General features: G+C 46.6%; 1 protein-coding gene across 4 annotated transcripts in view; it reads right to left on the bottom strand.

The window, feature by feature from the left end:
• The window catches only part of LOC135570958 (islet cell autoantigen 1-like protein), a 125,686-nt gene extending 113,823 nt beyond the window's left edge, over positions 1-11,863 (bottom strand). For 2 of the 4 annotated variants that reach the window (XM_065016780.1, XM_065016776.1), the window contains exon 1: positions 10,787-11,863. The gene's annotated coding sequence lies outside the window, so the exon portion shown is untranslated. The remainder of the gene's footprint in view (positions 1-10,786) is intronic. The other 2 variants (XM_065016777.1, XM_065016778.1) reach the window with 2 other exon arrangements.
• Positions 11,864-13,204: the final 1,341 nt, after the last annotated feature.

Below are 13,204 nucleotides of genomic sequence, written 5' to 3'. Positions count from 1 at the left end.
AGGGGTACCGGTACAGAGTCAATGTGGAGGCTATATACAGGGGTACCGGTACAGAGTCAATGTGAAGGCTATATACAGGGGTACCGGTACAGAGTCAATGTGGAGGCTATATACAGGGGGTACCGGTACAGAGTCAATGTGGAGGCTATATACAGGGGGTACCGGTACAGAGTCAATGTGGAGGCTATATACAGGGGTACCGGTACAGAGTCAATGTGGAGGCTATATACAGGGTGTTACAGTACAGAGTCAATGTGGAGTCTATATACAGGGGGTACCGGTACAGAGTCAATGTGGAGGCTATATACAGGGGTACCGGTACAGAGTCAATGTGGAGGCTATATACAGGGGTACCGGTACAGAGTCAATGTGGAGGCTATATACAGGGTGTTACGGTACAGAGTCAATGTGGAGGCTATATACAGGGGTACCGGTACAGAGTCAATGTGGAGGCTATATACAGGGGTACCCGGTACAGAGTCAATGTGGAGGCTATATACAGGGGTACCGGTACAGAGTCAATGTGGAGGCTATATACAGGGGGTACCGGTACAGAGTCAATGTGGAGGCTATATACAGGGGGTACCGGTACAGAGTCAATGTGGAGGCTATATACAGGTGGTACTGGTACAGAGTCAATGTGGAGGCTATATACAGGGGGTACTGGTACAGAGTCAATGTGGAGGCTATATACAGGGGTACCGGTACAGAGTCAATGTGGAGGCTATATACAGGGGTACCGGTACAGAGTCAATGTGGAGGCTATATACAGGTGGTACCGGTACAGAGTCAATGTGGAGGCTATATACAGGGGTACTAGTACAGAGTCAATGTGGAGGCTATATACAGGGGTACTAGTACTGAGTCAATGTGGAGGCTATATACAGGGGTACAAGTACAGAGTCAATGTGGAGGCTATACAGGGGGTACCGGTACAGAGTCAATGTGGAGGCTATATACAGGGGTACTGGTACAGAGTCAATGTGAAGGCTATATACAGGGGTACTGGTACAGAGTCAATGTGGAGGCTATATACAGGGGTACTGGTACAGAGTCAATGTGGAGGCTATATACAGGGGTACTGGTACAGAGTCAATGTGGAGGCTATATACAGGGGGTACTGGTACAGAGTCAATGTGGAGGCTATATACAGGGTACCGGTACAGAGTCAATGTGGAGGCTATATACAGGGGTACTAGTACTGAGTCAATGTGGAGGCTATATACAGGGGGTACTAGTACAGAGTCAATGTGGAGGCTATATACAGGGGTACCGGTACAGAGTCAATGTGGAGGCTATATACAGGGGGTACTGGTACAGAGTCAATGTGAAGGCTATATACAGGGGTACCGGTACAGAGTCAATGTGGAGGCTATATACAGGGGTACCGGTACAGAGTCAATGTGGAGGCTATATACAGGGGTACCGGTACAGAGTCAATGTGGAGGCTATATACAGGGTACCGGTACAGAGTCAATGTGGAGGCTATATACAGGGTGTTACGGTACAGAGTCAATGTGGAGTCTATATACAGGGGGTACCGGTACAGAGTCAATGTGGAGGCTATATACAGGGGGTACCGGTACAGAGTCAATGTGGAGGCTATATACAGGGTGTTACGGTACAGAGTCAATGTGGAGGCTATATACAGGGGGTACCGGTACAGAGTCAATGTGGAGGCTATATACAGGGAGTACCGGTACAGAGTCAATGTGGAGGCTATATACAGGGGTACTGGTACAGAGTCAATGTGGAGGCTATATACAGGGGTACGGTACAGAGTCAATGTGGAGGCTATATACAGGTGGTACTGGTACAGAGTCAATGTGGAGGCTATATACAGGGGTACTGGTACAGAGTCAATGTGGAGGCTATATACAGGGGTACTGGTACAGAGTCAATGTGGAGGCTATATACAGGGGGTACCGGTACAGAGTCAATGTGGAGGCTATATACAGGGGTACTAGTACAGAGTCAATGTGGAGGCTATATACAGGGGGGTACTAGTACTGAGTCAATGTGGAGGCTATATACAGGGGTACTAGTACAGAGTCAATGTGGAGGCTATATACAGGGGTACCGGTACAGAGTCAATGTGGAGGCTATATACAGGGGTACTGGTACAGAGTCAATGTGAAGGCTATATACAGGGGGTACTGGTACAGAGTCAATGTGGAGGCTATATACAGGGGTACTGGTACAGAGTCAATGTGGAGGCTATATACAGGGGTACTGGTACAGAGTCAATGTGGAGGCTATATACAGGGGTACCGGTACAGAGTCAATGTGGAGGCTATATACAGGGGTACCGGTACAGAGTCAATGTGGAGGCTATATACAGGGGTACCGGTACAGAGTCAATGTGGAGGCTATATACAGGGTGTTACGGTACAGAGTCAATGTGGAGTCTATATACAGGGGGGTACCGGTACAGAGTCAATGTGGAGGCTATATACAGGGGTACCGGTACAGAGTCAATGTGGAGGCTATATACAGGGTGTTACGGTACAGAGTCAATGTGGAGGCTATATACAGGGGTACCGGTACAGAGTCAATGTGGAGGCTATATACAGGGGTACCGGTACAGAGTCAATGTGGAGGCTATATACAGGGGTACTGGTACAGAGTCAATGTGGAGGCTATATACAGGGGTACCGGTACAGAGTCAATGTGGAGGCTATATACAGGTGGTACTGGTACAGAGTCAATGGAGGCTATATACAGGGGGTACTGGTACAGAGTCAATGTGGAGGCTATATACAGGGGTACTGGTACAGAGTCAATGTGGAGGCTATATACAGGGGGCACCGGTACAGAGTCAATGTGGAGGCTATATACAGGTGGTACCGGTACAGAGTCAATGTGGAGGCTATATACAGGGGTACTAGTACAGAGTCAATGTGGAGGCTATATACAGGGGTACTAGTACTGAGTCAATGTGGAGAGCTATATACAGGGGGTACTAGTACAGAGTCAATGTGGAGGCTATATACAGGGGGTACGGTACAGAGTCAATGTGGAGGCTATATACAGGGGTACTGGTACAGAGTCAATGTGAAAGGCTATATACAGGGGGTACTGGTACAGAGTCAATGTGGAGGCTATATACAGGGGGTACTGGTACAGAGTCAATGTGGAGGCTATATACAGGGGTACTGGTACAGAGTCAATATGGAGGCTATATACAGGGGTACTGGTACAGAGTCAATGTGGAGGCTATATACAGGGGTACTGGTACAGAGTCAATGTGGAGGCTATATACAGGGGTACTGGTACAGAGTCAATGTGAAGGCTATATACAGGGGTACTGGTACAGAGTCAATGTGGAGGATATATACAGGGGGTACTGGTACAGAGTCAATGTGGAGGATATATACAGGGGTACTGGTACAGAGTCAATGTGGAGGATATATACAGGGGTACTGGTACAGAGTCAATGTGGAGGATATATACAGGGTACTGGTACAGAGTCAATGTGGAGGATATATACAGGGGTACTGGTACAGAGTCAATGTGGAGGCTATATACAGGGGTACCGGTACAGAGTCAATGTGGAGGCTATATTCAGGGGGTAGCGGCACAGAGTCAATGTGGAGGCTATATACAGGGTATTACGGTACCCAGAGTCAATGTGGAGGCTATATACAGGGGGTACTGGTACAGAGTCAATGTGGAGGCTATATACAGGGGTACTGGTACAGAGTCAATGTGGAGGCTATATACAGGGGTACCGGTACAGAGTCAATGTGGAGGCTATATACAGGGGTACCGGTACAGAGTCAATGTGGAGGCTATATACAGGGGTACCGGTACAGAGTCAATGTGGAGGCTATATACAGGGGTACGGTACAGAGTCAATGTGGAGGCTATATACAGGGGTACCGGTACAGAGTCAATGTGGAGGCTATATACAGGGTGTTACGGTACAGAGTCAATGTGGAGTCTATATACAGGGGGTACGGTACAGAGTCAATGTGGAGGCTATATACAGGGGTACTGGTACAGAGTCAATGTGGAGGCTATATACAGGGGTACCGGTACAGAGTCAATGTGGAGGCTATATACAGGTGGTACTGGTACAGAGTCAATGTGGAGGCTATATACAGGGGGTACTGGTACAGAGTCAATGTGGAGGCTATATACAGGGGTACTGGTACAGAGTCAATGTGGAGGCTATATACAGGGGGTACCGGTACAGAGTCAATGTGGAGGCTATATACAGGTGGTACCGGTACAGAGTCAATGTGGAAGGCTATATACAGGGGTACTAGTACAGAGTCAATGTGGAGGCTATATACAGGGGTACTAGTACTGAGTCAATGTGGAGGCTATATACAGGGGTACTAGTACAGAGTCAATGTGGAGGCTATATACAGGGGTACCGGTACAGAGTCAATGTGGAGGCTATATACAGGGGTACTGGTACAGAGTCAATGTGAAGGCTATATACAGGGGTACTGGTACAGAGTCAATGTGGAGGCTATACAGGGTACTGGTACAGAGTCAATGTGGAGGCTATATACAGGGGTACTGGTACAGAGTCAATATGGAGGCTATATACAGGGTACTGGTACAGAGTCAATGTGGAGGATATATACAGGGGTACTGGTACAGAGTCAATGTGGAGGATATATACAGGGGTACTGGTACAGAGTCAATGTGAAGGCTATATACAGGGGTACTGGTACAGAGTCAATGTGGAGGCTATATACAGGGTACTGGTACAGAGTCAATGTGGAGGCTATATACAGGGGTACTGGTACAGAGTCAATATGGAGGCTATATACAGGGGTACTGGTACAGAGTCATGTGGAGGCTATATACAGGGGTACTGGTACAGAGTCAATGTGGAGGCTATATACAGGGGTACTGGTACAGAGTCAATGTGAAGGCTATATACAGGGGGTACTGGTACAGAGTCAATGTGGAGGATATATACAGGGGTACTGGTACAGAGTCAATGTGGAGGATATATACAGGGGTACTGGTACAGAGTCAATGTGGAGGATATATACAGGGGTACTGGTACAGAGTCAATGTGGAGGATATATACAGGGGTACTGGTACAGAGTCAATGTGGAGGCTATACAGGGGGTAGCGGCACAGAGTCAATGTGGAGGCTATATACAGGGGTACCGGTACAGAGTCAATGTGGAGGCTATATACAGGGGTAGCGGCACAGAGTCAATGTGGAGGCTATATACAGGTATTACGGTACAGAGTCAATGTGGAGGCTATATACAGGGGTACTGGTACAGAGTCAATGTGGAGGCTATATACAGGGGGTACTGGTACAGAGTCAATGTGGAGGCTATATACAGGGTGTTACGGTACAGAGTCAATGTGGAGGCTATATACAGGGGGTACTGGTACAGAGTCAATGTGGAGGCTATATACAGGGGTACCGGTACAGAGTCAATGTGGAGGCTATATACAGGGGTACCGGTACAGAGACAATGTGGAGTCTATATACAAGGGGGTACCGGTACAGAGTCAAAGTGGAGGCTATATACAGGGGTACCAGTACAGAGTCAATGTGGAGGCTATATACAGGGTGTTACGGTACAGAGTCAATGTGGAGTCTATATACAGGGAGGTACCGGTACAGAGTCAATGTGGAGGTATATACAGGGGTACTGGTACAGAGTCAATGTGAAGGCTATATACAGGGGGTACTGGTACAGAGTCAATGTGGAGGCTATACAGGGGTACTGGTACAGAGTCAATGTGGAGGCTATATACAGGGGTACTGGTACAGAGTCAATATGGAGGCTATATACAGGGGTACTGGTACAGAGTCAATGTGGAGGCTATATACAGGGGTACTGGTACAGAGTCAATGTGGAGGCTATATACAGGGGTACTGGTACAGAGTCAATGTGAAGGCTATATACAGGGGGTACTGGTACAGAGTCAATGTGGAGGATATATACAGGGGTACTGGTACAGAGTCAATGTGGAGGATATATACAGGGTACTGGTACAGAGTCAATGTGGAGGATATATACAGGGGTACTGGTACAGAGTCAATGTGGAGGATATATACAGGGGTACTGGTACAGAGTCAATGTGGAGGCTATATACAGGGGTAGCGGCACAGAGTCAATGTGGAGGCTATATACAGGGGGTACCGGTACAGAGTCAATGTGGAGGCTATATACAGGGGGTAGCGGCACAGAGTCAATGTGGAGGCTATATACAGGGTATTACGGTACAGAGTCAATGTGGAGGCTATATACAGGGGGTACTGGTACAGAGTCAATGTGGAGGCTATATACAGGGGGTACTGGTACAGAGTCAATGTGGAGGCTATATACAGGGTGTTACGGTACAGAGTCAATGTGGAGGCTATATACAGGGGGTACTGGTACAGAGTCAATGTGGAGGCTATATACAGGGGGTACCGGTACAGAGTCAATGTGGAGGCTATATACAGGGGGTACCGGTACAGAGACAATGTGGAGTCTATATACAAGGGGTACCGGTACAGAGTCAAAGTGGAGGCTATATACAGGGGGTACCAGTACAGAGTCAATGTGGAGGCTATATACAGGGTGTTACGGTACAGAGTCAATGTGGAGTCTATATACAGGGGGTACCGGTACAGAGTCAATGTGGAGGGTATATACAGGGTGTTACGGTACAGAGTCAATGTGGAGGCTATATACAGGGGGTACCGGTACAGAGTCAATGTGGAGGCTATATACAGGGGTACAGAGTCAATGTGGAGGCTATATACAGGGTACGGTACAGAGTCAATGTGGAGGCTATATACAGGGGTACCGGTACAGAGTCAATGTGGAGGCTATATACAGGGTGTTACGGTACAGAGTCAATGTGGAGTCTATATACAGGGGGTACCGGTACAGAGTCAATGTGGAGGCTATATACAGGGGGTACCGGTACACAGTCAATGTGGAGACTATATACAGGGGGTACCGACACAGAGTCAATGTGGAGGCTATATACAATGTGGAGGTGTTGTCGTGCCCTCTTCACAACTGTCTTGGTGTGTTTGGACCATGATAGTTCGTTGGTGATGTGGACACCAAGTAACTTGAACCTCTCTCAGAAGAATAGCACCTTTAGGGACAGCTCTAACAACTATTTGATACTGCTCCACTACAGCCCCGTTGATGTTAACGGGGGCCTTTTCCTGTAGTCCACAATCAGCTCCTTTGTCTCGCTCACATTGAGAGTTTGTTGTCCTGGCAACACACTGCCAGGTCTCTAACCTCCTCCCTATAGGCCGTCTCATTGTTGATGGAGAGTTTGTTGTCCTGGCAACACACTGCCAGGTCTCTAACCTCCTCCCTATAGGCCGTCTCATCGTTGATGGAGAGGTTGTTGTCCTGGCAACACACTGCCAGGTCTCTAACCTCCTCCCTATAGGCCGTCTCATTGTTGATGGAGAGTTTGTTGTCCTGGCAACACACTGCCAGGTCTCTAACCTCCTCCCTATAGGCCGTCTCATTGTTGATGGAGAGTTTGTTGTCCTGGCAACACACTGCCAGGTCTCTAACCTCCTCCCTATAGGCTGTCTCATCGTTGATGGAGAGGTTGTTGTCCTGGCAACACACTGCCAGGTCTCTAACCTCCTCCCTATAGGCTGTCTCATCGTTGATGGAGAGGTTGTTGTCCTGGCAACACACTGCCACAGGTCTCTGGTTTATCCTCCCTAGGCTGTCTCATCGTTGATGGAGAGGTTGTTGTCCTGGCAACACACTGCCAGTCTCTAACCTCCTCCCTAGGCTGTCTCATCGTTGATGGAGAGGTTGTTGTCCTGGCAACACACTGCCAGGTCTCTAACCTCCTCCCTATAGGCTGTCTCATCGTTGAGGGAGAGGTTGTTGTCCTGGCAACACACTGCCAGGTCTCTAACCTCCTCCCTATAGGCTGTCTCATTGTTTTGTCGGTGGTCAGGCCTACCTTCTCACATGCATCTGGTTTATCTCTGAATATTAGGAAATGTACTTTTTTTTAGTTGAAAGGATGTGACTTAAACTCAGTGTGTAATATCCCTGTGAAAGATGTGACTTAAACTCAGTATGTAATGTCCCTGTGAAAGATGTGACTTAAACTCAGTGTGTAATATCCCTGTAAAAGATGTGACTTAAACTCAGTATGTAATGTCCCTGTGAAAGATGTGACTTAAACTCAGTGTGTAATATCCCTGTAAAAGATGTGACTTAAACTCAGTATGTAATATCCCTGTGAAAGATGGGACTTAAACTCAGTATGTAATATCCCTGTGAAAGATGGGACTTAAACTCAGTATGTAATATCCCTGTAAAAGACGGGACTTAAACTCAGTATGTAATGTCCCTGTGAAAGATGTGACTTAAACTCAGTATGTAATATCCCTGTAAAAGATGTGACTTAAACTCAGTATGTAATATCCCTGTATAAAGATGTGACTTAAACTCAGTATGTAATATCCCTGTGAAAGACGGGACTTAAACTCAGTATGTAATATCCCTGTGAAAAACTGAGGAAACTGGAAAGAGATTTAACTCCTGGTTATTAAGAGATCTTTCTTCATCTGGATGTGAACTTTTATCAATCTGAAGGTCCAGATGAGTTTATACCTCCCCTGCCTTGGATGGTCCTCTGTCAGTAACTAAAACGGTTGATACTAAATGATTTAACTTCATATGGAGGAATAAAGCTCATTATTTAAGAGAAGCGGTAATATGTAACACCCAGGGTGAGGGAGGGTTGAATGCTCTTGATTTTAAAACCTCTTAATATAATATTTCAGATTAAATGGACACAAAAACTATTTAAGAAATAAGGATTGCATTTGGAATATAATCCCTAATGTAATATTCCAACAGATTGGTGGTCTAGAAGTCTTACTCAAATGTAACTTTGATGTGGGGTAAAAACACTATCAAGCTTGCTAACTTTCATAAACAAGTACAAACATAATTCCCCCCCACAGACATACAATCTGGAAGAATAAAGACATAAAATACAAAAACAAGTCTTTGTTTTTCAAGAACTGGTTTGGCAACAGCATTATCTGGGTTATACCATTATTGAATAATGATGGACAACTATATGATTACCGAATAATAATTATTGAATAATAACTATATGATTATGCAGAATTCATGAGAACACACAATGTTACATTCACTCCTGAGGAGTATCAAATAGTTGTTAGAGCTGTCCCTAAAAGGTGCTATTCTTCTGTTAGGAGAAACATAACATGACTCCCAAGTGCAACTGTTGAGGATTTTATAGCCTCAATACAGCTACAAGGAATTTACATTTTATAAACTATAAATGTAATAACATGTATATATGAAAACCATGTCAAGATGTTACTATTCCCTCTGCTAGAATGTACTGGAATGCAGCCCTAGGACAAGTGAACTGGAATGCAGCCCTAGGACAAGTGAACTGGAATGCAGCCCTAGGACAAGTACTCTGGAATGCAGCCCTAGGACAAGTGAACTGGAATGCAGCCCTAGGACAAGTACTCTGGAATGCAGCCCTAGGACAAGTGAACTGGAATGCAGCCCTAGGACAAGTACTCTGGAATGCAGCCCTAGGACAAGTACTCTGGAATGCAGCCCTAGGACAAGTGAACTGGAATGCAGCCCTAGGACAAGTGAACTGGAATGCAGCCCTTGGACAAGTACTCTGGAATGCAGCCCTTGGACAAGTGAACTGGAATGCAGCCCTTGGACAAGTGAACTGGAATGCAGCCGTAGGACAAGTGAACTGGAATGCAGCCCTAGGACAAGTGAACTGGAATGCAGCCCTAGGACAAGTGAACTGGAATGCAGCCGTAGGACAAGTACTCTGGAATGCAGCCCTAGGACAAGTGAACTGGAATGCAGCCCTAGGACAAGTGAACTGGAATGCAGCCCTAGGACAAGTGAACTGGAATGCAGCCGTAGGACAAGTGAACTGGAATGCAGCCCTTGGACAAGTGAACTGGAACAACGTTTAGTTGTTGTCTGGTAAATATTGTATATCTAATAAGGTGAAAGAAGTGTCATACAAACTCATTCATAGAATCTACCCTGTAAAGATCTTTATTATACACAGATTTAAAATAGCTATTGATAACAAATGTGTATTTTGTGGTTGTGACCCAGAGACTCAACATTTATTTTGGGACTGTTCTAATGATTTTGGAGTGAGTTAGAAGATTTTATTAAATAAATAAAATACTATTAATGTTCATTTGAAAGACTCGGATATGATTTATTTTGACTCAAATGATATCGACCCCCGGTGTAACTTTCATTTGTTTATTTTTATGGAAGAATCTTTATCCATGAAATGAGGTCGACAGGGGGGAACAAAACCCTCTTCACATTGTTAAAGATAGAATTTAAATATTATTTTAAAATTATCAGTAGTGTAAAAACAAAAAAGCAATTACGTACCATAAAACTTTTGAGTATTATAAATGTTTCTCGACATGTGATGTAATTTCACTAATAATTTTTAAAAAACACTCTTCCATGAAGTCAAGCAGTACATTAAGAACATTCTACATTCTTCCAATAAGAAAGCTGTTCAAATCAATACGTGTTTATGTTTTAAGGTCTTCGTATAATCTGTCATGTGTTGGACCCCCCCCTAGTATATGTCCTCATTGATGGTCTAAAGTTATACTGTTACACCTGCACTAAGAACAGGGCTCGACACCTGTCGTCGCCAGCAGGTTAACCATAATGAGGCAGCCAGCTGCTATTGTTAATGTATGGTCGAGCCAGCTACCTGTAGCTGCCCAGGTCAAGCGAGATCAATGCCATTATCTCACCACAAACCTGCTGTCTTCTCAACCTTGGTGTTCAGGAAGAAAAACGTTGCTGGTTCCTGTTGCAACTCGTAAATGTTTGCGACGTTTTCAAGGACGCGCAGCTAATTTGCTCCTAACCTGCTAGTTGTACCCAATGTAACGTTAACTAGTCCAGATGACTTGGTCTGCGGATACGTCGCCTATATATATAAACGCAACACGTCTCGCATCATCACATTGTTGTTGTGTCTTTACCGTTGAACGAAGCTGTCAGGAAGTCATGTTGCCCAGCAGTCAGAGTATCCAGGTCACGTTAGCAACCAACTGAACTGACGCACAGAAACAGGATATATGCAACGTGTCTGTTCCCTCCGTCCTGTCGCGGCGGAGACGTCTCAACATCACAGGTCAAACCAGTTGGAGGGAAATTATATTTTAAAACGTCCCGAAAGACACTAACCCCAACCTCAAGGAGGTGCAGGAGAAATATGTTACGTTTGCAGGGCACCACAAAGCAAAACAAGACATCTTCAAGAATTACAAACCTAATTAAAAGCTGCTGCAGGAAAATAGAAAGATCTTAAATCTGAAAAAAACTGATGACTGGGTAGTTATTGTATTTAAAACACTGGTATATCATGGATGTAGACAGACATTGTGATTAACAACGACAGTGGGAATTATAATGGCACAGTATGATCTATTAATCTGTCCCAAGAGAGGGCAGTATAGAGACCTGTCACTGATGGTTCTCAACACAGTAGTTTAATCTGGAAACGATGTGGCTACATACACACACAGTATTAAAATGGAGACGAGCTGCATCTTCAAAAACAGTCACCTTGTCTTATATCTTATATCATGAAGAACAGCCTCCATCGACTGTGGCAGTTAGGGTTAACCCATGAACCCTAACCCATGAATACACATATCTACATCAGGAAAGACTTTAATCAACAGGCAATACATCAGAGAAATAAAAACAGGTGCTATGTCTGTCTCCAGTCTGTCTCGTCTACGCTCCAGGGTCTGTCTCCAGTCTGTCTCGTCTACGCTCCAGGGTCTGTCTCCAGTCTGTCTCGTCTACGCTCCAGGGTCTGTCTCAGTCTGTCTCTGTCTCGCTCCAGGGTCTGTCTCCAGTCTGTCTCGTCTACGCTCCAGGGTCTGTCTCCAGTCTGTCTCGTCTACGCTCCAGGGTCTGTCTCGTCTACGCTCCAGGGTCTGTCTCCAGTCTGTCTCGTCTACGCTCCAGCGTCTGTCTCCAGTCTGTCTCGTCTACGCTCCAGCGTCTGTCTCCAGTCTGTCTCGTCTACGCTCCAGGGTCTGTCTCCAGTCTGTCTCGTCTACGCTCCAGGGTCTGTCTCCAGTCTGTCTCGTCTGTCTCCAGTCTGTCTCGTCTACGCTCCAGCGTCTGTCTCCAGTTTGTCTCGTCTACGCTCCAGCGTCTGTCTCCAGTCTGTCTCCAGTCTGTCTCGTCTACGCTCCAGGGTCTGTCTCCAGTCTGTCTCGTCTACGCTCCAGGGTCTGTCTCAGTCTGTCGTCTACGCTCCAGGGTCTGTCTCAGTCTGTCTCGTCTACGCTCCAGGGTCTGTCTCAGTCTGTCTCGTCTCGCTCCAGGGTCTGTCTCAGTCTGTCTCCAGTCTGTCTCAGTCTGTCTCGTCTACGCTCCAGGGTCTGTCTCAGTCTGTCTCGTCTACGCTCCAGGGTCTGTCTCAGTCTGTCTCCAGTCTGTCTCGTCTACGCTCCAGGGTCTGTCTCCAGGGTCTGTCTCGTCTACGCTCCAGGGTCTGTCTCCAGTCTGTCTCAGTCTGTCTCGTCTCGCTCCAGGGTCTGTCTCCAGTCTGTCTCGTCTACGCTCCAGGGTCTGTCTCCAGTCTGTCTCAGTCTGTCTCGTCTACGCTCCAGGGTCTGTCTCAGTCTGTCTCAGTCTGTCTCGTCTACGCTCCAGGGTCTGTCTCCAGTCTGTCTCAGTCTGTCTCGTCTACGCTCCAGGGTCTGTCTCCAGTCTGTCTCCAGTCTGTCTCGTCTACGCTCCAGGGTCTGTCTCAGTCTGTCTCGTCTGTCCTACGCTCCAGGGTCTGTCTCCAGTCTGTCTCAGTCTGTCTCGTCTACGCTCCAGGGTCTGTCTCAGTCTGTCTCAGTCTGTCTCGTCTACAGGCTCCAGCGTCTGTCTCCAGTCTGTCTCGTCTACGCTCCAGGGTCTGTCTCCAGTCTGTCTCCAGTCTGTCTCGTCTACGCTCCAGGGTCTGTCTCCAGTCTGTCTCGTCTACGCTCCAGGGTCTGTCTCCAGTCTGTCTCGTCTACGCTCCAGGGTCTGTCTCCAGTCTGTCTCGTCTACGCTCCAGGGTCTGTCTCCAGTCTGTCTCGTCTACGCTCCAGGGTCTGTCTCCAGTCTGTCTCAGTCTGTCTCAGTCTGTCTCTCGTCTACAGGCTCAGGGT

This window comes from Oncorhynchus nerka, unplaced genomic scaffold (genome assembly GCF_034236695.1).
Source record: "Oncorhynchus nerka isolate Pitt River unplaced genomic scaffold, Oner_Uvic_2.0 unplaced_scaffold_874, whole genome shotgun sequence".
Lineage (NCBI taxonomy): Eukaryota > Metazoa > Chordata > Actinopteri > Salmoniformes > Salmonidae > Oncorhynchus > Oncorhynchus nerka.
The sequence above is the reverse complement of the archived record's forward strand: the minus strand, read 5'-3'. Positions and strand labels throughout refer to the sequence as shown.